Source organism: Amblyomma americanum, chromosome 1 (genome assembly GCF_052857255.1).
Source record: "Amblyomma americanum isolate KBUSLIRL-KWMA chromosome 1, ASM5285725v1, whole genome shotgun sequence".
NCBI classification, from domain to species: Eukaryota; Metazoa; Arthropoda; class Arachnida; order Ixodida; family Ixodidae; genus Amblyomma; species Amblyomma americanum.
In genome coordinates, this window is record NC_135497.1 from 517,150,304 (window position 1) to 517,176,169 (window position 25,866).

The window sequence follows — 25,866 nt, forward strand, 5'->3', positions numbered from 1 at the left end:
TTCGTGCTTATTGGCATGACATATTTTTGCTTCTAATGAGTATTAGGCATGGCAGCCTGTCTGTTTTAGCTGTCTTTTTCTTGTCTTCAATTAAGTGAGCATTGTATATACTGGTTGGCTGGTTGGTTCTGTATAGGTTGCCACACTCCTCATTAAATTTGGTCTGGTGCATATGAATAGACACAGCTACGTTCAAAAGTATTTTCTGTGGAATAAGCTGTAGTCATAGTAATGTGCAGAATTCATGCACTTTCAGTATACTGATGCGAGGTGCCACGCCACCCCAGTGTGGCATCAAAATCGATCTGTAAATCTTGCTCTCAGGCCTCGTCAATCATGTAGGCTATTGCAGAAACAAACAAATAGAGGCTAGTTTCTCTGCGGTTCGAGCTGTGATGACGAGGTCGTAAAAAGCTGTTACTTTTTGTGGAAATCGCTTGATGCTTGTCCTCTGCCATTGCTGCTATCGAAAGGGATGCCAGAGTGTGCCTTCATTGGAAAGGTAGTAAAAGGGAGTGCTTCTCAGTGATGAGCAAACCAACCTTTGTCAGCCCTCTTGTTCAAGGGTTCGTTCTTGAAAGCCTGAAGTATTCTTTTGCAGTACAATGAGCAGTGTATGGAGCCCCTGAAAGCATGCAGAGTGTTCCATTTAGAAATTTTCCAGAATTTTCTCAAAGTAGAGTTGTTTGTTTCTTTTGTGAAAGCACATGTAATGTCAGCACATATGGCCACCGCTCTTATGAACCATTAAAAGAAAGCAAAAACTTGTGAGCATAATTGTAACAAACTTCCAAATCTAAGACTCCGGATCACCCAGGCACTTTTCATCTAGTGAGAAGGGAAACAGCTGCTGAAATTTCTGCACAGATTCCTAGTTGAAATGTGCCAGCATCTGTGGGTCCGTTACGGCCAGGGATTCCAGTGTGGTGAAACCCGTACACAAGAGTTAAGCGGCCCTGTCCCGTCAAGAATGCTGCATCTGGGGCAGCATTCCACAGCTGGAGGTGTCACAAGGGTCGTCTTGTTAATGCTCTCACTTTTGTTGTATCTTAAGCTGCTGTTCATAGATTTTTTGTGTCATTAATGTTTCTCAACAATGCCACATCACGTCATGCGCCTTTTCAGTGTCTGAACTGTGACAAGAGCATCTCCACCGCAGCTGTGGCTTCGTGCTTAAGTGCTCGCCTCGGCTACGGGAGGTCGTGGGTACGATTCCCGCGGCGTCCGGTCCACCAGCCAATTAATCCAATAGGAACAGGCGGTCCCCTGGCCTAGTGCTCGGCTCTCCAGGGGTGCACTGCGTGGGAAGGATAGCCTGCGCCTCAAAATTCCCGTCAAATGCAGGCACAAAAACGTCTCCACGTGGTTAAAACCCGCAGTCCAAAACTCTCGCCTTGTGCCAGTTACAAAACTTACAACGTTCACTTCTCTAGCCTCAAGATAGATGTGCCATAAGCACTCTCCGTTCACAAACACCCTTTGAGCAAAGTGCGGCGGTATTTGCTTGCTACCGTTGTGGCTGGCTCACACGCATCGGCAGGTGTGCATGACAGGTTAAAAAAAAAGATGGTCTTCTACTGCACGAGGTGGATTTAGGGTTGCTTGACAGCAAAACTTATCTCTGATCCGTCAAGGCACGGTTTGGTCGAAGGCCCTTCTCCCAAGCATCTCATCCTAGATGAGCCGAGCACCATGGCGGGGAAATCTTAAAACCGGTGGGTACCCGGCGGCACTGGGAATCTAACACAGCACCTCCCGAATGTGAGGCGGATGCTCCACCACAAGGCTGCGCTTCAGTGCTATGATCTTCGCCAAAAGGCTGAGAAATGAAAAGCCGAAAGATTGTCGTTCGGCAGCTTACAAAGTCAAGCTGTCATGTTTTTTCCTGAACGCAGTTATGGCTCAGACTAATTGTACCATTCTACATGATTTTCCCTCATTCATTGACATGCTCAATAAGCTTTAGGATGCGATAAATTATGAAGAGGAATGAAATGTTTCTTTACATCACTGCATTTTGTTTTAAACATGTTTGTATTGTAATTTCAAATATCTGTTTTATAATTTGAACTACTCGAAAATAAAGCATATCGCAGTACTGGCCGGCATTTTGAAAGGCCCTGATATGCACAGCATGTGTACGAGAGCAGACGATGCAGCGGTCCATGTGTCACTACTTTTGGAGCCCACATGACCAGGGGAGTGACGTCACAATGCACCCCGACACTCAGAAACCGAAATCGCTCAGTATAAATAATGCGATAATATTTAATGTGCATATTTGAATTACGGAGCACGTATCACGCACCGGGTGGGAGTATACAATGTTTGAAACTAAGAACACCCCAACCAAACATTTGATGTCTCCGCCCCTTTAAGGTTTTCGGTTTAGCATATGGATCTTGTGACCTGTGTGCCAGCATCAGAAGCCTTTCAGAAACCCTTTCGTTGTTTGTCGACTATTTTTATTCATTCTTGGTCTCTGCCTTGTACACACTTCTTTTTGTGTGTGGTTTCTCTGGCACATCTTGAACAATGTTCCTTTTATCCTTTTTTTTAAGGATCTTTCTAATGTCCATACGCAAAGCCACTACAGCAGTGCGTGGGCTGCTGCTGTAGCCTGTTGTGAGATGTCCTTATCTTTTTTCCCTCATATGCTTTCCATTTTTTGTGTATTTGTTTGTGGGTTTCTCTTAGTGGTTTATTAGTTGCATTTTATTGTTGTGAGCTTGCATACTTTTTTCTCTTTTCATGGCATCCAACCCTGTGTATGACTGACACTAGTGGAGGGACTGCAGCAGCCGACCTTGCATGGCGCGGCATTCTCTGGTCCAAGGCACCTATTCCCCGTTCCAGGCTACTGGCTCAAGATTGTGCCCACAATTCTGCACCTTGGCCTACAGGCAGAGTCGCATTAGGCCCACGTCGGCCAGGACTTCCTTGCCAAATAAAGTGTTCCTACCGACACGCCTTGTCAGTAATTGATGAAGCGTGCGAATAAATGAGTAACAACTTCGTTGGCCGTATAGAAAAACCGTGTTACACAGCAGTTTTTTTTAAGGCCATACCCAGCCACCACATTGTTTCCTCTGAGCAACCTACTCATCTTTGAGGTAAGTGCTTGCCGTGTGTCGCATCACAGTCTGAAGTGTTGCTGCAGAACTGCATATTGCCTTCCTGTTTATGCCATTGCAGCAGAAAATGCTCCACAAAGCTAATGAAAAAAAAATAAATTTCGCCAACATACTGCTTTTAGACAACTGCTAAACGGGTGCTGAAGCCCACAGAACATTGTAATTGAGGCCCTTTGAATTGAATGTTCTTTGTAGGTATTTTACAAAGGCAAGATAACAGTCCTAGCAGTGCTACTGGGATTGCTACTCGCTGCAAACGAGGCGGATTCTGTAGCACTGGGCTCTTGCTGGCAGTTTTTGAAATTCGCATTACCCGAACCTGCACTGTAAAAGAGCATAAAGAAAACGATGTCTTCCTCGGTAATTCATGCCATGCAACATGACATGGAAACCATCACATGGCCAGTTTATCCATTGCCTTCAGGTTCAAGACATCTGCCAGTTTCTATACGGTAGCTTGAGACTGTTGCACTGGAAAATTACATTTCTCGTGAAGGCACTTTTTGAGCAGGAATTGGGTTTACCCTGGTTTTCGTGATTTATGTTTTGGGTGCACAAACTGGGTAATATCAGGCTTTAACTGCTAACAAGAGGCCCTAAATATTTGCTAAATTTGATTTATAGTCTTACTGTTGTAACCTATCTTTCCTCAAGCAGAACGGTGGCTGAGTGAATTCGCATCACCTGTTAATGTCAGATTATTTTTTCTTTTCTCAGCTGCTGAGGGCCATTATTGCCAGAGGGGTACGTAAGGTGTGTACTGTAGACAGGGAAATCGCTTAATTCAAACCGACGGTATTTACAAACTGGCACATCGCTCCCGTCAAAATCGCGCATTTCAATGCAACAAAGCTGCCGGTAATGTAAGCATACGCAACGGCCGTACAGCTTACCTGTCCTGACCGATGAAGCATGGCAATGCAGCGCGCTGCATGTGGCCATCGTGGGGAACAACTCGTCTACTACCCCTGTCACACGGTGCTTCCGAAGTGCAGTTTCTCTTCCCAGCTGCGCTCCTGTTCCTGCCACGACGTGGGACCAGTTTATGTTACCGTATGTGGGGCCTATCGAGTGGAATCTATGAGGCGCCGCTGACAGTGCTGATGAGCGGTCGCATAAGAATGAAAAGACCCGTACCAACCCCTCTGGTCGGGCTCTCTTTATTCCAAACTCTGCGTAAAGGACTATTTTTCGGTCCCCTTACCCTTTGTTTCTAATCAGCATAGTTTGAACAAATTTTCGGTCACTTAATAGTCTGAAGTATCGAGGCGTCGAATGCCTGACCATTGGTACGTGGCCATATATATATTTCCACCCATGGCGCGCGCACAATTTGTCCCTAGACGTAATGACCGTTGGATATATTGTCTTCATGTTCAAAAGACCTGTCGAAAATCTCAAAAGTTCATTATAGCGACAAATTTATATATGAGACTGCTCAAAGGAAGCACGACTACAAAACCACCGCCGCACACACGCGCTCTTAATTAAGTTCCAATAGGTTTACCGAAAGTTTGAGCTATAAAAGCGAGCACGAAACGACGAGAATTCACTGTGTGAGCGTGTGTTTGAGGAAGGATCGCGCATAAAAGGTTTTGCCACTAAACGCACTGATAATAGGGCTTGCATGAGGCACAGCGATACGGTGATATCAATATAAGATGGAATTCCGCATCTGGCGCTTCCAGCCTTCGCAATGAAAAGAGGTAGGATTAATTTTTCCCTTTGCAAAAAAAATTAGCAGAACCCGCTGTTACGTTCGCGGTTGCTGCGTTTTTCCCGGTACGTTTTTTTTTTTTTCATATGAGCCAGATATTCCAGCTGCCACAGAAGCACCTACAGCTGAAACTCGATCGCCTATATCTTACATAATGCACTTGTTGCATAATTCCCTTGTCGTAAGCCGCGAAAGTCATCTCACGATGGTAGTTTACACCGTCCCGGAATTCGTTCAATGCGCGCGTAATGTCGACGCCGGCCAGAAAAAGCGATACTATACACGTACTCCATGTAGGCACTTCTTCGTCGCTGCGTTCGGCGACGTCTGGAAGCACCCAGGCCAACGCCATCCCTTGTCGTAAGCCGCGAAAGTCATCTCACGATGGTAGTTTACACCGTCCCGGAATTCGTTCAATGCGCGCGTAATGTCGACGCCGGCCAGAAAAAGCGATACTATACACGTACTCCATGTAGGCACTTGTTCGTCGCTGCGTTCGGCGACGTCTGGAAGCACCCAGGCCAACGCCATCCCTTGTCGTAAGCCGCAAAAGTCATCTCACGATGGTAGTTTACACCGTCCCGGAATTCGTTCAATGCGCGCGTAATGTCGACGCCGGCCAGAAAAAGCGATACTATACACGTACTCCATGTAGGCACTTGTTCGTCGCTGCGTTCGGCGACGTCTGGAAGCACCCAGGCCAACGCCATCCCTTGTCGTAAGCCGCGAAAGTCATCTCACGATGGTAGTTTACACCGTCCCGGAATTCGTTCAATGCGCGCGTAATGTCGACGCCGGCCAGAAAAAGCGATACTATACACGTACTCCATGTAGGCACTTGTTCGTCGCTGCGTTCGGCGACGTCTGGAAGCACCCAGGCCAACGCCATCCCTTGTCGTAAGCCGCGAAAGTCATCTCACGATGGTAGTTTACACCGTCCCGGAATTCGTTCAATGCGCGCGTAATGTCGACGCCGGCCAGAAAAAGCGATACTATACACGTACTCCATGTAGGCACTTGTTCGTCGCTGCGTTCGGCGACGTCTGGAAGCACCCAGGCCAACGCCATCCCTTGTCGTAAGCCGCGAAAGTCATCTCACGATGGTAGTTTACACCGTCCGGGAATTCGTTCAATGCGCGCGTAATGTCGACGCCGGCCAGAAAAAGCGATACTATACACGTACTCCATGTAGGCACTTGTTCGTCGCTGCGTTCGGCGACGTCTGGAAGCACCCAGGCCAACGCCATCCCTTGTCGTAAGCCGCGAAAGTCATCTCACGATGGTAGTTTACACCGTCCCGGAATTCGTTCAATGCGCGCGTAATGTCGACGCCGGCCAGAAAAAGCGATACTATACACGTACTCCATGTAGGCACTTGTTAGTCGCTGCGTTCGGCGACGTCTGGAAGCACCCAGGCCAACGCCAACATACTTACAGACCATGCGATTTTTGTGCGTCTGTTGGCACAGTTACATCGACGCTAGCGCAAACGATAGCACAAAAGCGAAACTATGCCGCGGCAGATGGCACAAACAGCGCTGTACGAAATGCGCTTGCGTGGGTTCGCTCCGACAATTTTGTTTCTGCCATCCGCTTTATTCTTGTCGCCTGCACCTTAAAATACAGAATTTCTAGATTCCAATATAGCGATGATTCTATGCGATTTTTAATGCGGCCACCGCGATAGCAGCGAAGAAGCGCGCGCGTACCGCATCTTCGCACGCTCCAGGCATGCTCCCTCTTCATTGCTAAATACCTTCCACAAACAGCTGCTCAGGCTAACCGAGACTCATCGCAGTGCGTTTCTGAAGGACGGTATTTGCTTATGTCAGCTTTGTTCCCCTTTCCCTTATATATCGTGTTCATTCTACTTGATCGCCATAGGATGTGCCCAGTGTTTCCCACAAATCATCTTGAATAACGTTGCCGTAGGCTCGCCTGATATCCAGAAATGCTAGCCATAGGGGCCTGTGTTCCCTTTCAGCAATCTCTATATAATCCGTCAATGAAAACAGATTGTCGATAGCTCCAACCTCCTGTTTCCGGAAACCATTGTGTAGCTCCCCTAGCACCCTCTCGTTCTCCACCCAAGCCTGCAATCTGTCCTTTATAATCTGCGTCACCACCCTATAAACCACACACCTCACTGTTATGGGACGGTATCTGCTTATGTCAGCTTTGTCCCCCTTTCCCCTATATATGTTCATTATACTTGATCGCCATTCATCCCCTATCATTTTGTTCACTACCTCTATTAATGTTTGCTTGGATTTCGGTCCTAGCTTCTTTATTAACATAATCGGAATACCATCTGGTCCTGTCGACGTGCCACTAGCAGCCTTCTCTTGTCGTAACGCGAGCGCATGGTTGCGCTCTCTGGAGGGCCACTGCGTCCGACACGGCCGCGCATCGAAGCGAAGTGGCAGATGACGCAAAGCGCCACGCCCAGGTCCAACTTCTGCGCCACTCGACTGCGATGAGTAGCCGTGTCGGACGCAGTGGCCCTCAAGAGTATAGCCACGCACTCGCGTGTTCACGGTGGACGACCCTGTACGTATGGGACCGCTGCTCGCTTCGACCGACGGATGCCTCGGGTACTGCAGAACCACCGTGCCTGATCGTATTTCTGACCATTGCCACACGTTGTAAAGAATTCAAATTACTAACTTGCCTATACACTGCACAAATCAGGACGAAAGCTCGGAACGGAGGAGCGCACATATGGCCACTCGAACAACCCATAAATTACGCGAAATGAAAGCGTATTTTCATACGGTCAATTACGACAAGATTTTCCTGAGAAAGCTTCGAAAAGACTCATTTTTCTGGAGCGCCTTCGAAGGCACAGGCACTACACAAGTGCGAGCACACAAACCACACAAGCGTCCTTTCACAACGAATGTACCACACCACACGTCCAGAGCATCCAGAGGCCGACCAAACAAGCAAGTGATGCAAAACGCCCGCGCCCGCACGACCACGATCCACAAATCACAAATGACGCCAAGCCAATCTATAATCCATGGGTGAAAATAACGCTTTCGTTAGGGTGGCTAGACTGGGAAGGTGTGAAAACCGGCCGGAGAAGCTTGGCCCCGCCGCGCACCGATGCCGTGTGGCGGCGCTGACGGCAGAGGCGCGGTAAGGTGAGCAGCCGAAATGAGCGCATCGCGTAGGCTAAATTTCTAGCACCGAGGCGAAAATGGGCTTGTTTCGCTTACCGCGCGTTTTTTGTGAGTGTCAAAGAATGAATCTTTACCATAAAATAATGTTTCGTCAACTCGCATCATTATTCCCGTGGAATATGCTGCTTCACAGGCCCAGTTTGCATTGCATAGCTGTACTGAAGCGCGTTTTGTGCGTGCACATTTCGAGACGCTGCCCAGGATGCGAGGGACGCCGTAGTGGAAGGTTTCAGAATAATTTCAACCACTTGGGTTTCTTTAACGTGCACTGACTCTCTGCGTTGCGCCGCCATCGAAACGCAGCCACTACGGCGAGAAGAGCAGGTTGCAATGCGTGCCGTAGGACCTCGAAACTGCAGTCGCGTTGGCTGAAGGCGCCCCAACGCGCAAACCAGTTGTCCCCGATTGTGAACCTGTAGCATGTATGCCAGCTTGACGCTCACGTAAGCAATCTCCGACGATTGTAGACAATGAAGCAACACATATCTGGTCATGAAAACATTTATTTACAAATGAGGGGGGAAACTTTTGCAGAAAGAATCTACAATACACAAGGTTTCAGTGTTTTACGCTTCCCTTCACTACCCTCCTGATTTATGCCCTTGAGCAAAAAGTGCATCCTTGTGAGGCAATAAAAACGTACTACTGATGCTGTCAGTGCAACAGAATGGTGAGAGCAACCAATTTTTTGCACACCACTAATAGACTGTAAAATCTCTGCCGCAGCTTCGGCATGCAAGCGCGTTCGGCAGAACGCATATGTAAGTTTGTCTTCAAGGACCTTGATAAGATTATAAAACGACATTGAGGGATATAAAACGCCCCCAAGGTTCCACTCATTGGTTGCCTCGGCTGGAAGTTCTTTTGCAATGTTGTCTTTATCACAGAGACATGCTGCTCTGCAGGCTTCACAATGGGTTGTCAGAACTCGCTTTCTAGCAACATAGCCTGAAATGTAATAGATCAGCCGCGCATCGCTGTGCCGCTCAGCATAGCTGTGGTGGTCTGCGGCCACTTCCATGGCAACAATTGGCAAAGCCTTTACGCTGTCTTCTGCCAGGCTTTCCTTTTCAGCCAGCACCTCCTCGACAGACAGCAATGACTCGAGGACATCCGGCGACACATTGCCGTCCTTAGGGCTCCTTGCCAGACTGTAGAAGCTTAGACACCTGGATGTGCACATGGAACACTTGTTACATATATAAGCATGCTGACAGTCTGTAAAACCCAAGTAAAAATTACATACCTTATGATCAGAATGAACTGAGCTGGGGTAGGATGATCATTTGCCCCACTCGTTTGCCTGACAACGCCGAAGCATTGTTCCAAGCGGTCTTGGCTCAGTCTTGATGTCATTATATACTTGAAGCCGACCTTTTCTGAAAGGTACTTTAGAAGGTGCTTTGTAGAATGTATAGACACCCTCAGCCCCTCAGAAGTACTCTTACTAAGAAAGCCGAGCCCTTTGGCGTGAGCCTCCCATTCATCAAGAAACCGAAGCGCTTCATCAAGGGTGGCCTCTTTCCTATTGCCCGGTCTGAAATACCAAAAACAAAATCATGCAGCATTGTGAGAGAAAAACCCCACACCAAAATTACCTCATGGCTTCTGCAGGGAACCTCGATGTCATAGCTTCAATAAGCCTCGCCATCAGATCAACAAAAGCTCTTGTTGGCTCTGCATTTGGATAAATCCTTTCTATATCCTCCTTGTAAAAGGAAATGGCATGTTCGGCTTCTCTACTAAAAATATGGAAAGCCAAGTCTACTCGCATCTTGTCAAAGCCATTTGGATAAATGTGACTGCGAGTAAGCTTTGGTGCAACCTTCAGTGTCATACTGTTATTGTCTAGCTTCCACATGGTGGAAAGATGCTCCCAGTGGGCCTGTAATATAAGTAATGAAGTATAAAATCGCATTTTACTTGCGATAAAAAAGCAAATCAAACAAGGCATATATATAAAAAATAGACCAGCATGTAGCAAGCTTACTCGGCCAAGATGTGTGTTGAGTCCTTGCTTAAGCAATGTGTTTCGCACACATTTTGCAAGGTGCGGGAAATCTGAAATAAAGTGTAGGAACCTGTCTTCATCACAGGGGTGCATTACTTTGCACTTTACATTCTTCCCATTGCCGTACACACCAAGGTTGTGCCACATAGAGCGATTCCATGTTGCGCCGTCTGTGCAGACATAGTGAACTAGAAGACCAGCTTGTTCACAAAGCACCGTTGCCTCTAATACAATTTTTGAAAGCATCTGAGACTTGACGTTTCCACTTGAAGCAAATACACCTATAGAGAAATGAAGCACATCATATAAGCACGTGATTATAGTTTGAAATCAATAAACATATTTTGTACAAACATTCTTACCTATTATTTGGGTCCAGCTGCCTACTAAAGGCTGAAACATAATGACAAGCCCATGGTCAGCTTTCGTATATTTGTCCCTGTGGTCACTGAATTGACCTAGATCAACAAAGCCTTCTATATGAGTTGAGGTTGTCATGTCCAAGTGAGCAGAAAGTTTCATCTCATCTATGAGCAAGCCCCCATGGCGCCTAATTCCATCAAGCTCTTCTGTTTTTTTTTACACACCCAAGAAGCTTGGTGCTAAAGCCATACGATGCTTTGAAGCCCTGTAAATAGAAAAAGCAGTTACTTTTTGTTCATGTAAAAAAAGGCACATTTAAATACCTTCATGTATCTTTGCAGACAGACTCGGCTAGGCAGCACCAAGATTTTATGAGACCTCAGGTGCTCATACAGTCGTGGACTTTTCATCCTTAGGAGGATACATTCCAGCAGCGATTCCTTGTTGTAACGGTACCCATGGTTGGACTTCCTTCTTGATACTTAAAAACATGCACGCACAGCTGGTTGCTGTTTTTTGGGAAGCTCTTTAAGCTGGAAAACATATACAAAGTTACAAAAGTAAATGCTTTTCAAATAAAGAAAAAGAGTATTCAGGGTAACCTTTTCCTCAAAAAAGGTTGCTTTGATTGCCATGTTTTTTTCTTGCATCTTTTTGAGGGCATCTTGCAGAGAGTTCAACTTATTATTCCTCCGTTGCAGGGTACGCATGCCATACTTTAGCCGTTTTGCAGCAACATTTGAAAGCTGGAGTCGAGCCTTCTTTTTGCAGCGTAGCAAGCGAGCTTTCATACTGCTTCTGCTCTTTTTGCATGACAAGCAGCGGTTAGGTAACTGTGCAGATGTACCTGAAATGAAAAAAAAGACATTTAAAATGTATCAGTCTGGTCGTCAATGTTAAGACATTACTGTACACAAATTTCTATAAGCTGTATGCAGTCCTTCAAGTCCAGAACAACATACGTTGTGGTACTGATCCGTTACATGCTGATGAGAACAGGCAATGTCCGGATAATCTTCCAATGTTGTTCATATTTAGCTTCTCGAACTCCTTGGTATGGCCAATTCCACTGCACACGGTGAGGCTGTTTGCGTACGACAATTCACCTTCTGCTTGTTCTTTACACCGCACATCGCATTCCTTATGAAATTGCCCAGCCAAGAAGATGCTGCACTTGACATGTCCTTCTCCAATGCAGAACACTACCATTTTGGTAAACACAACAGGCGGTGTTTCGCCCTTTGCAAATTCTGCAGTCTGGTAGCAGGCAATGTTGTTCTGCTTAAGCTTCTGCAGTGACCACAGTTCCGAAGGTCGTTTCAGATTGAAAATGAATAGTTCCTCGGCGAACGGCTCGGACATTCCACCCCGCTGTGTATCTGCACCCTCCACGTCTGCCGGGGGGCATTCCTCCGCCGTGTCAAGGCAAGCGCCGCTTCTTTTTGAAGGTATAGGAGCTTGTGAGGCATTTCTTTTTCTTTCTTTCGGCAGCATTCTGCTAATGTATTTCGGTAGGTTAGGAAATACAGTAGGTACTGCGTCTTCTGAGAGGGCAGGAATGGAGCGCGGTATCAAGACCTCAGCTCCATTAATAATGTGCTTGAAGTCACGAACGATAAACCTAGAGGCAACAGAAAGAACAGACCATGGTGATCAGTTTGAGCTAGCGTGAAAGAGCAGGATGGGCATGCTGCGAGAATGTCGTGCAATGCGTTATGTACAGTCACACAGCACGCCGATAACACGTGTCACACTTCTGTTTATTCTAGACGCTTTCCACATTCCAATAAGTCTCATCCACAAGCCCAGCTAAAAATGTTGGCTACGTACCGTGAGTCGAAGTGTCTTTCGCAAACTGCAGAATTCTCCTCCAACGCCTTGTCGGCCCGTGGGATCGCTCGAGACCACTTGGCCAACATTTCTTGGCAGGCAGGGGCACAGAACAAAGAGACTTTCTCTGACGTTTTCCTGTATCCCGTGTCACACCCAGGCACAAAGCACCAACGCTCGGTCTTCTTTCTTGCTGGTGGAGGCATCTCGCATGAGAAAACGCTGCACTGACAACTGCTACGATGTGCGCAAGACCGACGCAGCTGAGAGGTTGAGCCAGGCTGACCAGGCGAAGCTGACCGCGCCGCTAGTAGCAGCGCCACATTTCCCCTGGCGGCATCGGTGCGCAGAGGGGTCACGCGCGCCCGAGGGAAAGCGCCGCGGTCTTCACACCACCCCAGTCTAGCCACCCTACTTTCGTTATTACAACCAGGTCGAAATAACGATTTGGCTTGGCTTTCCGTTATTTTCACGGCAGGGACTGCTGCAACCAGGTCGAAATAACGCAAGCGTTATTTCAACCCATGACGTCGCATCCGGTTTGAAGCAAAGACGTCACGTCTGGCAAATTTTTTGCTGTTTGAGCCATGTTTGAGCCGAGCCGAGCATTGCTTTCAGTAGCATTATGGCCGGTCGACGGAAAGAGCGCGCGATCGTGTTGCACGTGAGTAATTTGTTCTTGCTATCTTTTGGTATGCACATACTGAGTGATTGCCCGTTATCTGACACTCAGCATTCCGTTGTCAACTTCCTTGCGCCCGAATATTTTGTGTTAGCAGATAACCCAGGACTAGCGCTGAGCCCGCTTGCCCGGCAGTGGACCCAAAGGCTCGGAGGGAAAGACTCATCTGTTTTTTCGTAAGTTCTGCTCAAAAGCTCTGTGCAGTTCAACAGAAAAGAGCTTGCGCTGAGCGTGTTTTATACCTTTTGTCAATCCAGCCCAACGTAACTCATGGTCATGTAAAACACGCATAATTACCAGCTTTTGCGTGCTCCCGAAAAAAGGCGGGAAACTTTTGACAACAGTCCAGTTGAACTAACCGTTTGTGCGATGAGTTTTGTACGCGGTCCGATTTTTTGTGGCCCCGGGGCTGGGAAAGTCTGTAGAGTGTTGAATTAATGCTGCCCTTTACAGTTGTGTTCTGCTTCTAGAATTCCCTTTCTAAAACAGGTGCGAAAATTGCGGCGAGATAAGCGATTACGCTTTGGTGCCTGCAGCGCGAAACATGTTCTTTTAAATTCATATTTATTTCAGAAAACTGGACTTTAAAAACTGACTGGCAGTTTTGTGGTATGCACGGACCTTCCTGATTCCTGCTTCGAGTCCGGCGTTGGCTTGCTGGCGCAGAGGCTGCACAATTGGGACGTTAAAATGCTGAGGCAGCAAAGGCTCTAAGGCGCCACAAGGTGAGCCCTCAACCTTCTGTGAGAATTTTAAAATGAGTGCTGTGCCACCTGCGCCGAGCATCGGTTTTACGTGGGAAAGGTGCTTGGACCCAGGTAGCCAACTAGAATGGAGCGCATGAGGCAGCTGGAGAAGCAAGCTTAATTTTAAAGCCTCTAAGCTTAAGACCTTTTTACAGCTAATGGTGTAAAGAGCCTTAAAGAGATGAACATTGGGGACAATGTGCTTGATGTCCTTTGACTGTTTGGAAGCTTGTGAGGTGCATAAAGCTCACAACGCACTGTTGCAGTGTGTGACAGGTCATTGTGGTGATATTAGAAGAAGACATAGTGCAGCGCAATGGGACAGAGAAAAGGAGCACACAGATAAGCGCTTGTCCTGTGTGCTTTTCTCTGTCCCATTGTGCTGCGCTGTGTCTTCTAATATGCTATACGAACAAGCCCAAACTACAACTTGGTTAAGGTTGGTCATGATAGCTTTCTTTGATTTGGCTGCACTCTCTGCACTAGTTCTGTGAAGTTCCGCGGTGGTGCCGGCAGCGTGCAACAACAGCTCAGGCAGTTCAAATGCAGCTTGGCGCTGGCCTCTTCCAAAACGAATGGTCGAGTGCAGGCCCGATTGTCCAATAGCCTTGCTGTCGTCACGAAATTGCAACCAACTGCATGCCGCCGACACCACCAAAATCCTGAAACACTTGGAAGAATTTTCAAGCAGCAAATTGCAATGAAGTTTTACCATAAACCTGCTCTAGGAAATGTCGTTTCACAGAAAGAAAAAAAAATCGTTGCATGTATACACACAGGCGACTTACGAATTAGCGCTGAAATGCTGCCTATGCGACTCGACTTGACCACTCAGGTTTTCATTATGACTCCTCAAACAGTCACTCACCTCCTCTATGTGTAGGTCGAAGAAGCAGAGAACGTATGGTACAAGCTATTTAATGAAATGGTGACAGTTATTTGCTGAAAGGTTATGGCTTATGGGAGTTTAACGTCCCAAACCAACTCTGGCTCTGAGGGACGCCGTAGTGAAGGGCTCCGGAAATTTTGACCACCTGGTGTTCTTTAAGGGAGCATAGACACCTAACTTTTGGGTGCGTGGTTTCTTCTTTTGAATGTAATGATGCCACTGCGGTGGCTCAGTGGTTATGGGGCTTGGCTGCTGACCCAAAAGACGTGGGTTCGATCCCGGCCGCGGGGGTTGAATTTTGATGGAGGCGAAATTCTAGAGGCCCATGTACTGCGTGATGTCAGTGCACGTTAAAGAACCCCAGGTGGTCGAAATTTCCAGAGCCCTTCACTACAGTGTCCCTCATAGCCTGAGTCGCTTTGGGACATTAAGCCCCCATAAACCAAGCCAATCTTTTTTTGTAATGAGGTGTAAGGCATTATTATACACGGATTACCATGTGGTATGCTCCTATGGCTGCAAAATAATTTATAACTGAATTTCTTGTGCTGTTTCAGTTTCACTAGCTGAAAGATGACTGTGACCTTAAAGAGAGGTTGTAGGTCATGTGAGGCGTGAAAAACTGCAATATAATTGGTGCTTCTACATTTGTTGTCATTCCTGCTCTTGAGGAAGGCTGGCTTCAGTACTGCAGTAAATTAAAACGGTTAAGCAGCAATTATATCACGGTTTTTCTCTGCCTCTTGTGACCTAAAACCTCCCTTAGACGTCACAGCTCTCATTCGGCTGTTGAAACCGAAACAGCATGACAGAAATATTCGATTATAAATTATTTAGCAGTTGTAGGCGAATACCACATGGTGATTCATGCATAGTAGTGTCTTCCGCATCATTATAAAGAAGAAAATATGCCACCAAAATTAGGTCTCTATGCTCCCATAACGTGCACTGGCATCGCACAGTACACGGGCCCCTAGAATTTCGCCTCCATCGAAATTCGACCACCGCGGCCAGGATGAAACCCGTGACCCGAAAGACGCGGGTTCGATGCTGGCCGCGGCAGTCGAATTTTGATGGAGGCGAAATTCTAGAGTCCCGTGTATTGTGATGTCAGTGCATGGTAAAGAACCCCAGGTGGTCGAAATTTCCAGAGCCCTTCGCTATGGCATCCCTCACAGGTTGAGTCACTTTGGGACTGTAAACCCCCATAAACCATAAAGCTTTCAACAAAGAACTGTCATCATTTCATTGAATAACTAGTTCCATACCTTTCCCGCTTCTTCGACCTACACATCGGCACCGCCGTATTGCTGCACCGCAGCTGCGCTTCCATTTCGGCAAGTGCAAGCCAGCCTAGAACTCGTGCTGCACTTCTTGAACTAGTGCAGAAAGTGCAGCCAAATGGAAGAGACCTTATGATTATGTGGCCATTTCCTTTGCATTGGGTGGGCGACAGTTTTTGTCCTAGCCATTACATAGAAAGAAGAAACAAAAAGGAAACGCGGAAACATTCACTATTAAGACGACAGCTTTCACCTACAGACCCCAAATGAACAAAGCCTGCCTGTATAGTGAACAAAACAACTAGGCTGTCACGGATCTAGCAAATTATAATTTTGAAAGTGGGCCTCCTGCTGTGAAACTGGCAACGTTTGTGCCCCTAGAGACAAGCAGAGGCGAGAAGCCACAGACGAATGTATGTAGGACAGGGAGCTGAACGAGGAAGTAGTTCCCATAATTGAAGAATACATGGAAAGACAAGGACGAGACACGTTTATGTTCTTCCTTCTGTGTTCGTCGTTTTGTTTTCACAAGTTAGGAGTAGATGTTTCTTGTAGTTTCACTTTTTTAGGAAAATGGGGAGAGGATTGTTCATCTTGAGTCATGTAGCCCAAAAGACAGAGCACAGGAGTGACTCACACAACATTAGTCTTTACGTTTTGTTCCTACTGTTCTGTGTGCTTGCACCCCTTGTCCCCAAATGAGGCATTGACATGATCTTACGTGGTGCTTTGCTGGTAAAAGGATGTGTGCTGCATGCATATGGGTGTGTGGCATTCAGATTCAAGCACCAACACACGGCTTCTAGTGCAGTAGGAATTACGGGAGGAAAAAGAGCCTCAAGGATGTAGATGAATAGTTTAGCTCTTCAGTTTGCCTTTTCTGAAAAATTTTGTGGCAGGAGGTTTTAGTACATGTCAGCCCACCCCTCATGTAATAGTCCCTTGTGGGCCTTTGAGGTACAAATAAATAAAAAGTAGTGCCCTTTCAAACAGTATAATTTGCAGCTTTGGTGCAAGATTTTTGGTGGCCACTTCAGGGAGTGTTTGCCCAGAGCTTGTAGTGATTGCTTAATGGCGCTTGGTCCCAAGAACCGTACAGTTAACCAATTGCCCTCGTGCCTCTTGGTGAGAAAATCTGAGAGGTCAAAATGACAATCTACAATAGCTGTGAGCAGTAATGAGCTGGATGTATTGCCTAAGGGAAACGAGGTCATCTGCTTGACAGTAGTAGAATTTTGGGTTGGTTAGAGCATAGATGGCTTAACACCATCTTCCATATCTTAATAGATGTGGCATTGTTGGCATGTGTAATTAAAAATTTGTTTCGATGTGTGTGGCTGGTGAGCTGTCAGCTCTGGCATGACGAAGTTGTAAGCTCAACCAGAAGTACCTGTGCTGTTTGAGCTCAGGGCAAGAGCTTTGAGCGAGGCCGCTGCACTACGACCTTGTTGTACATTTGGCTTTCATGGTACTCCAACTTCCTCCTTCCCCCACCTGTGTTAGGAATGTCGCCATGGGGTCGAGCGAAAGTGGTGGCGTGTAATTAGAGCAGTGGCATGGCCATAAGGTCCATCCGAACAGCACTGCGTAAGACTTGTTTGCTGGATTGGCCCCGCAGTGAGAACTGGGGTGAGTTATGAGTGGGCCACTGTGGAAAAAGACAGTAGAGCAGCGGAAAACATGCCACGAATGGTGGAGAGCTATAGTTTGGAGGCAACCTTTGATGCCTTTGTTGCCATTGTGGTCAAAGTTATCTGTGAGACCATCAAGGGCAGCACCTGTTCTGAATGCATCGCATAGCAATAGATCAGAGCTTCAATTTTATAGTTGGATCATGGGCCTTACTGCAGGAAGTGTATGAATCGGTTCAGATTTCACATTGACATGCATAAAATTCAGCAACGTTAGTACTCACAGGTACAGTAAAACCTCGTTAAGGCATACCTCGCGGCACTGTGGAAAAACTGTGTGCAAAGCGGCAATATTGTCACGAAGACGACGAAGCTGGCAGTGGTATAGGAGCGGAAAGGTCACGTTATAGGCGAGCGGCCATTAAAATCATCTCACTGCCATCATTCATCGCCGCTTATTATTCGGCTGGCCGCCACTTATCATTTGGTGTGAGATGCGGGGTATCATCCCCATCCTGGTCCTGGATCTTCAGAGTCCTCCGCCTGCCGTTATCATCGGCCGTGTGCACCTGGTTCGCCCTGCTGTGCCCCAGCCCGCCGAACCTGAACCGACCTCGCCGCTCACCCCAGTCCCGTCCCCCGCCCTGACCAGAAGGCATATTGACATGACAACGCTGCCGCGACCCTAGACACCGCCCACACGTGAGGACACCGCCCCCTGCCCATGCCATTCAGTGCATTCAAGGGCTTCGTCCGTCGGCTACTGGCGACCTGTGTCCCGGAAGCTTCGTCGACCAGGATTCATTCACACATATCTTTCATCGTGGCGGCCAGCACTTCCCCCCATGCCATGTACCATCCTCCTCTGAACCCATCTCCACTGAGCCGTCTCTCCATCGGTGTCTTCTATTCACTATCGGGACAATCGCTCGGCAGCCCCGGGTAGTCTCACTAAAACGACGAAGCTGGCAGTGGCGCGGGAACAAAAAGGTCGCACTATAGGCGAGCGGCCATTAGAATGATCTCACTGCCATCGTTCATCGCCGCTTATTATTCGGCTGGTCGCCACTTAACAATATGCCCAAACTGAAAGCAGCCTGAGTATATCCGTTGACCTAGTAAAAGGTGATACCTGAGGCATTTCAAAGAATGCGCAGGTGAAACCTTTTAATCACATAGCTACGAGTGCAGCCCTCGAAGGTATGTAAGCCAGGTCCCGTGTCCCAGCTGCTCTATTAGGCCGTATTTGAATGAACAAGCAAGTGTCTAGCACGCATGCAGTTTTTTCCAACAGTACAACTTTAGCTGTCTTCAGCTTCCATGTAAGCGTTACTTTCATTGGATGGGTTTTTACCAATGATGGAAGCAACAGTGTCAATACCAAACTGTGCTGAAGAAGTCTTGGACTGCAGTGTCTAATACATCACCAATCGTGCAAAAAAAATGACTCCGCAATGCGTCCTCTGCAACAAAATACCTCCTGTAAACAGGATGTATTTTAGGAATACCTGCTCTATTCCGAGGCCTGGATTCAGAACAGTTGGGGATAAGAGTTAATGGAGAATATTTTAGTAATCTGCAATTCTCAGGTGATATCTCTAAGTCGCTCAGCAGATGAACTGCAAAGCAAGATCAGTAAGCAGAATGGCGGGTCTAAAGAATTAAAGGAGTATAGACACCCAACTTTTTGGTGCATGTTTTTTGTTTGTAATGATGCGTAAGGCGTTGTTATACATGAATTACCACCTGGTATTCTCCTATAACCACTAAATAATTTATAATAGCATTTCTTTCTCGTGCTGTTTCGGTCTCAGTTTCAACAGCCGAATGAGGACTTTGATGCCAACGTGTGCCTACAGGTCACGTGAGGCATAAAATGCAATATAATCGCTGCTTCCACATTAGTTGTCATTCCAGCCCTTGAGCAAGGCTGGCTTCAGCCCTGCAGTAAATTATAACGATGAAGCAGCGATTATATCGGCGTTTCTCTATACCTCACGTGACACAAACGTACTCTTTGACGTCACAGCCATTGTTCGGCTGTTGAAACCTAAACAGCATGACAGAAAAAATTATAAATTATTTAGCGGCCGTGGGCAAATATCACATGGTGATTCATGCGTAGTAGTATTTTATGCATCATTGTAGAGAAGAAAACATGCTACCAAAGTTACGTGTATATATTCCTTTAACACGCAGAAAACCAAATGGAAATTGCTCTTGGCCATTCCCTCCAATGCAAATGCTGTGTGGTGTATAATATTGTTACGTGGTGGCTGTTCAAAGAGTGAGGCGCGATGAACGATGGCAGAGTTATAACTTAATGGCCGTTGGCCTAGCGCGACTGCTCTGTAATGCACCACAGCCAGCTTCGTCGTCTTTGTCACAATATTCCTTTTTCTCATGGACATTGTCACATGTAGGGAACTGGGTGGTGTGTCATTGTTTGCGTAAGTACTTAAGGACACTGAGAAGTTCCCTAGGCAGCCGCTGACCACACACCATACGTGGCAAAATTACTTTTGAAAAGTAATTAAATTCTATTACTAATTCATTTCCTAGAAATCACAGAAGTAATTAAATTACATTACAAATTACTGGTCTCAAAAAGTAACGACATTACATTACAATTACCTGCCTTAAGTAATGAAAATTACTTAGTTTCGATGCTAAAATGTTGTGCATTGGTCATGGTTTGTGCAAAATTTCAAGTTTTTTGTTTGCACTGCCACTGAGCTTGAAAATGGGTGTTGGAAATTTTGCCCCTCTTTACTCAATCTGAACAGCCACTTTGCTGATGTAGATGGTCTTTCTCATATCACTCTTCAATCAGAAGTACATCATTCAATGAGTAATATCGTCCCACCATCCTGATTTTGAAGAATTTGTCATCCGCATAAACAGCCGGAGTACATTGACTGCTTATCCACGTATCGTCCCAGAAGTGCACAGGGGTGCAGAGAAGCCGCCAGTTCTGCTGATGTTCAATTGATTTGTTCTGCAGGCAAGTTGGTGGAAATAAATTGCATGTCAGTGGGACGCTGTTGCCTTTCTTGCCCTTGAGTTAGAAATAGGGCCTCAAATGAAGCCATAAAAAACCAACAACTCGCGACCAACTTTCTTAGACGTGTCAGTTGAGACTTCTTGTCAGTGCGGCGATGTCAAAGTACTTGCTCAAGCACTCGCAGTGCATCTGTGCGAAGGTGCCATATGGCATGCCTTGGTCATGGCGCTCTTCTGGTGGCCATGCAGTGCGTTTGTGTGTGAGACCGTATGCAGTGCAGGAAGACTCGTAGCAGTCCTGTGACTGATATGCAGACTTTTCACAAAGGCAGTGCTGGCGCCTGCGCGCACATCACCTCTCGTCTGCGTACGCCGCTTCCCTGGGGTGCTGGCTATTACTGGTTGCGCACTTTTAAGGCAAGAGCCTTAAGTGGCGCTTTAATGCGATACCCGGCTATGTTGTCGATGTCCAGGAAAAGTGGTTCACAACCCCCAGTGACATCATCAGCAAAGAGAAAAATTTCTTCCGTGGGTGCAGAGAATTGAACCAAGGGCCTTCAGACTGTGAGGTGATCGCGCAACCCATTAGCCACAAAACCGCGTTGCTTCGTGGCGAGTAATGGTTCATTTAATGTGTTGCCCTATGACTGTATGCTAATGAGTAGGTGTGTCACTAGAAAGGAAGGAAACAATATAAATTAAAAAATGAATGTTTTTCGCCTTCAAAGCATGGAAGTAGTCTCTAGTGCCCTCCGTAATTTATTTTATCTTTGGGAGTCGCCGCTGTGGCTCATTGGTTATATGGTGCTCGGCTGCTGACCCGAAAGACTGGTTTGATCCCGGCCTCAGCAGTCTCATTTCGGTGGAGGTGTAATGCTATAGGCCCCTGTACTGTGTGATGTCAGTGCACTTTAAAGAACCCCAGGTGGTCAAAATTCCTGGAGCCCATCACTATGGCATCCCTCATAGCCTGAGTTGCTTTGGGACGTTAAACCTCATAAACCAAACTAAACCAAAGCAAATCTTTGTAGCATTTTTAGGACATGTTCAGAAAATTTGGGACAGTAAACCCCCATATACCCTACCTTTGCTTTGTATATGCTCATCTCCACAAACGTGAGGCCAAAGCATGGCAGATGCGAGGAGAAGCATGGACTCGGTATCCAGCAAAAGTAATATTGCTAGTAATTAATTACTTTACCGTGAAATTACTGCTTGAAAGTAGTTCATTACATTACTAAATTTCCAGGCCACAAAAGTAATGAACTACATTAGAAATTACTGAGAAAAGTAATTTAATTACTGTAATTATATTACGGTAATTTAATTGCTGGCTAGTATGCCACGCACTGATTACAAGGTGATTGCACACTGCTTTTCAATGAATGTGAAATCCTGACGTGATAGCTTCTGCAAATGGTACGAAACAAGGCCTTTTGTATTTTTAAGGCAAAGGTTTGTGCCACCTTCCCTTTTATTTTTTTGTCTCCCCCCCTCCTTTTCTCCCTTCATATTTATTTTTTTTGATGTTATGATGTTATGAATGCAGTGTTTTAGCAAGAAGCTTGAATTAGCCCCTATGAAAAATTTTTTTGCTGGTCTGCACGTGACTGTCTCTATGTCCAGGTTTTGAGCCATTTCCTAGTCCCTGGCATTTATTAGCACTTTCACTTCAATAAAACCTTTGTGAATGTGCTGGCACAAATTTTGAAAAGTTCCTTTTCTAGCACTTGCAAATTGTTTTCATATTTTTGTTTTCCATGGGGGTGAAGTTTCATGGCATGTCCAGTCCGTCAAATATTTCTTACCGTTCTCAGATATTTTGTCCCGTTACACTTGTGCATTGTGGAAGATCCGCAGCTGCTCAAGATGCTGTGTGTCTTTGCCTTTGTGCAGGGCAGCAGCGGCGTCTTCTCCGCAATGCTCAAGTGCATGTGGGCAAAGCATCCAAAAATGACGACTAGCTTGCCTGGCATTTTCTCTTGGTATCTAAATGCATCATATGGTCAGAATTTGGCAAAATTATGGACCTGTATGCCAGGGAATCATTTCAAAAAGTTATCCAGGATTTGTATTGTGAATAAAAATAGCACAGCACGTATAATTTTTGGTTTTGTGGTACTGCAGATTACACGAATCAAGAACAGAGCAGCAAGGTTCTACTGTATTTCTGGAAGGGCTGTGACGGTTTTAAAGGGTGTCTAGCAATCTAGAATTGTCAAGAGGAATTTCGTTTACCTGGAAGAATCGGGGAGTTGTGAGGGATACCATCAAGAAAGTGGTCAAGTCTAGGAAAACGACGGACTGAAATTAACGCAGAGGTCTGCTGCGAGTTTTAACGATACTGTGAGTGTCCAGCACACGGTCCGTTGTTATTGACATGACATATTTTTGCTTCTAATGAGTATTAGGCATGGCGGCCTGTCTGTTTTAGCTGTCTTTTTCTTGTCTTCAATTAAGTGAGCATAGTATATACTGGTTGGTTCTGTACAGGTTGCCACACTCCTCATTAAATTTGATCTGGTGCATATGAATAGACACAGCTACGTTCAAAAGTATTTTCTGTGGAATAAGCCGTAGTCTTAGTAATGTGCAGAATTCATGCACTTTCAGCATGCTGATGCGAGGTGCCACGTCACCCCAGTGTGGCATCAAAATCGATCTGTAAATCTTGCTCTCAGGCCTCGTCAATCTTGTAGGCTATTGCAGAAACAAATAAATAGAGGCTAGTTTCTCTGCGGTTCGAGCTGTGATGGCGAGGTCGTATAAAGCTGTTACTTTTTGTGGAAATCGCTTGATGCTTGTCCTGTGCCATTGCTGCTATTGAAAGGGATGCCAGAGTATGCCTTCATTGGAAAGGCAGTAAAAGGCAGTGCTTCTCAGTGATGAGCAAACCAACCTTTGTCAGCCCTCTTGTTCAAGGGTTCCTTCTTGAAAGCCTGAAGTATTCTTTTGCAGTACAATGAGAAGTGTATGGAGCCCCTGAAAGCATGCAGTGTTTCATTTTGAAATTTTCCAGAATTTTCTCAAAGTAGAGTTGTTTGTTTCTTTTGAGAAAGCACATGTAATGTCAGCACATATGGCCACCACTCTTATGAACCATTAAAAGAAAGCAAAAACTTGTGAGCATAATTTTAACAAACTTCCAAATCTAAGACTCCGGATCACCCAGGCACTTTTCATCTAGTGAGAAGGGAAACAGCTGCTGACATTCCTGCACAGATTCCTAGTTGAAATGTGCCAGCATCTGTGGGTCCGTTACGGCCAGGGATTCCGGTGTGGTAAAACCCATACACAAGAGTTAAGCGGCCCATGTCCGGTCAAGAATGCTGCATCTGGGGCAGCATTCCACAGCTGGAGGTGTCACAAGGGTGTGTGGAAGAGGTCGTCTTGTTAATGCTCTCACTTTTGTTGTATCTTAAGCTGCTGTTCATAGATTTTTTGTGTCATTAATGTTTCTCAACAATGCCACATCACGTCATGCGCCTTTTTAGTGTCTGAACTGTGACAAGCGCATCTCCACCGCAGCTGTGGCCTCGTGCTTAAGTGCTCGCCTCGGCTACGGGAGGTCGTGGGTACGATTCCAGCGGCCTCCGGTCCACCAGCCAATTAATCCAATAGGAACAGGCGGTCCTCGGCCTAGTGCTCGGCTCGCCAGGGGTGCACTGCGTGGGAAGGATAGCCTGCGCCTTAAAATTCCTGTCAAATGCGGGCACAAAAACGTCTCCGCGTGGTTAAAACCCGCAGTCCAAAACTCTCGCCTTGTGCCAGTTACAAAACTTATGTTCACTTCTCTAGCCTCAAGAGAGATGTGCCATAGCTCTCTCCGCTCAAACACCGCCTTCGAGCAAAGTGCAGCGGTATTTGCTTGCTACCGTTGTGGCTGGCGCACACGCATCGGCAGGTGTGCATGACAGGTTAAAAAAAAGATGGGCTTCTACCGCACGAGGTGGATTTAGGGTTGCTTGACGGCGGAACTTATCTCTGATCCGTCAAGGCAACGGTTTGGTCGAAGACCCTTCTCCCAAGCATCTCACCCTGGGTGAGCCGAGCACCATGGCGGGGAAATCTTAAAACTGGTGGGTACCCGGCGGCACTGGGAATCGAACACAGCACCTCCCGAATGTGAGGCGGATGCTCTACCACAAGGCCGCGCTTCGGTGCTATGATCTTCGCCAAAAGGCTGAGAAATGAAATGCCGAAAGATTGTCGTTCGGCAGCTTACAAAGTCAAGCTGTCATGTTTTTTCCTGAACACAGTTATGGCTCAGACTAATTGTACCATTCTACATGATTTTCCCTCATTCAATGAGATGCTCAATAAGCTTTAGGATGCGATAAATTATGAAGAGGAATGAAATGTTTCTTTTCATCACTACATTTAGTGGAAACTGTTTGTATTGTAATTTCAAATAACTGTTTTATAATTTGAACTACTCGAAAACAAAGCATATCGCAGTACTGGCCGGCATTTCGAAAGGCCCTGGTATGTGCAGCTTGTGTACGAGAGCAGACGATGCAGCGGTCCCTGTGGCACTGCTTTTGGAGCCCACATGGCCAGTGTTGCTGCTCTTCCTTGTGAGTGACGTTATAACGCACCCTGACACTCAGAAACCGAAATCGCTCAGCATAAATAATGCGATATTTAATGCGCATATTTGAATCGCAGAGCACGTATCACGTGCCTGGTGGGAGTATGCAATGTTTGAAACTAAGAACACTCCAACCAAAAATTTGATGTCTCCGCCCCTTTAAGGTTTTGGGTTCAGCATACGGAGCTTGTGACCTCCTGTGTGCCAGTGTCAGAAGCCTTTCAGAAACCCTTTCGTTGTTTGTTTTGACTATTTTGATTCATTCTTGGTCTCTGCCTTATACACACTTTTTGTGTGTGGTTTCTCCGGCACATCCTGTACAATGTTCTTTTTATCCTTTTTTTGAGGAACTTTTTAATGTCCATACACAAAGCCACTACAGGAGTGTGTGGGCCGCCGCTATAGTCGGTTGGGAGATGTCCTTATCTTTTTTCTCTCATATGCATTCCATTTTTTGTGTGTTTCTCTTAGTGGTTTAATTATTGCATTTTATTGTTCTGCGTTTGCATACTTTTTTCTCTTTTCATGGCATCCAACCCTGTGTATGACTGACACTAGTGGAGGGACTGCAGCAGCCGACCTTGCATGGCGCGGCATTCTCTGGTCCAAGGCACCTATTCCCCGTTCCAGGCTACTGGCTCAAGATTGTGCCCATAATTCTGCACCTTGGCCTACAGGCAGAGTCGCATTAGGCCCACGTCGGCCAGGACTTCCTTGCCAAATAAAGTGTTCCTACCGATGCGCCTTGTCAGTAATTGATGAAGCGTGTGAATAAATGAGTAACAACTTCGTTGGCCGTGT

General features: G+C 46.4%; 1 long non-coding RNA gene and 1 pseudogene across 1 annotated transcript; one reads left to right on the forward strand and one right to left on the reverse strand.

The window, feature by feature from the left end:
- Positions 1 to 8,678: 8,678 nt before the first annotated feature.
- On the reverse strand, positions 8,679 to 11,772 carry LOC144128556 (uncharacterized; annotated as a pseudogene).
- Positions 11,773 to 12,665: 893 nt separating this feature from the next.
- LOC144116219 (uncharacterized) lies at positions 12,666 to 25,796 on the forward strand. Its single transcript, XR_013311788.1, has 3 exons — positions 12,666 to 13,098; positions 13,496 to 13,647; positions 25,624 to 25,796. It is a non-coding gene; the product is annotated as an uncharacterized LOC144116219 (long non-coding RNA).
- Positions 25,797 to 25,866: the final 70 nt, after the last annotated feature.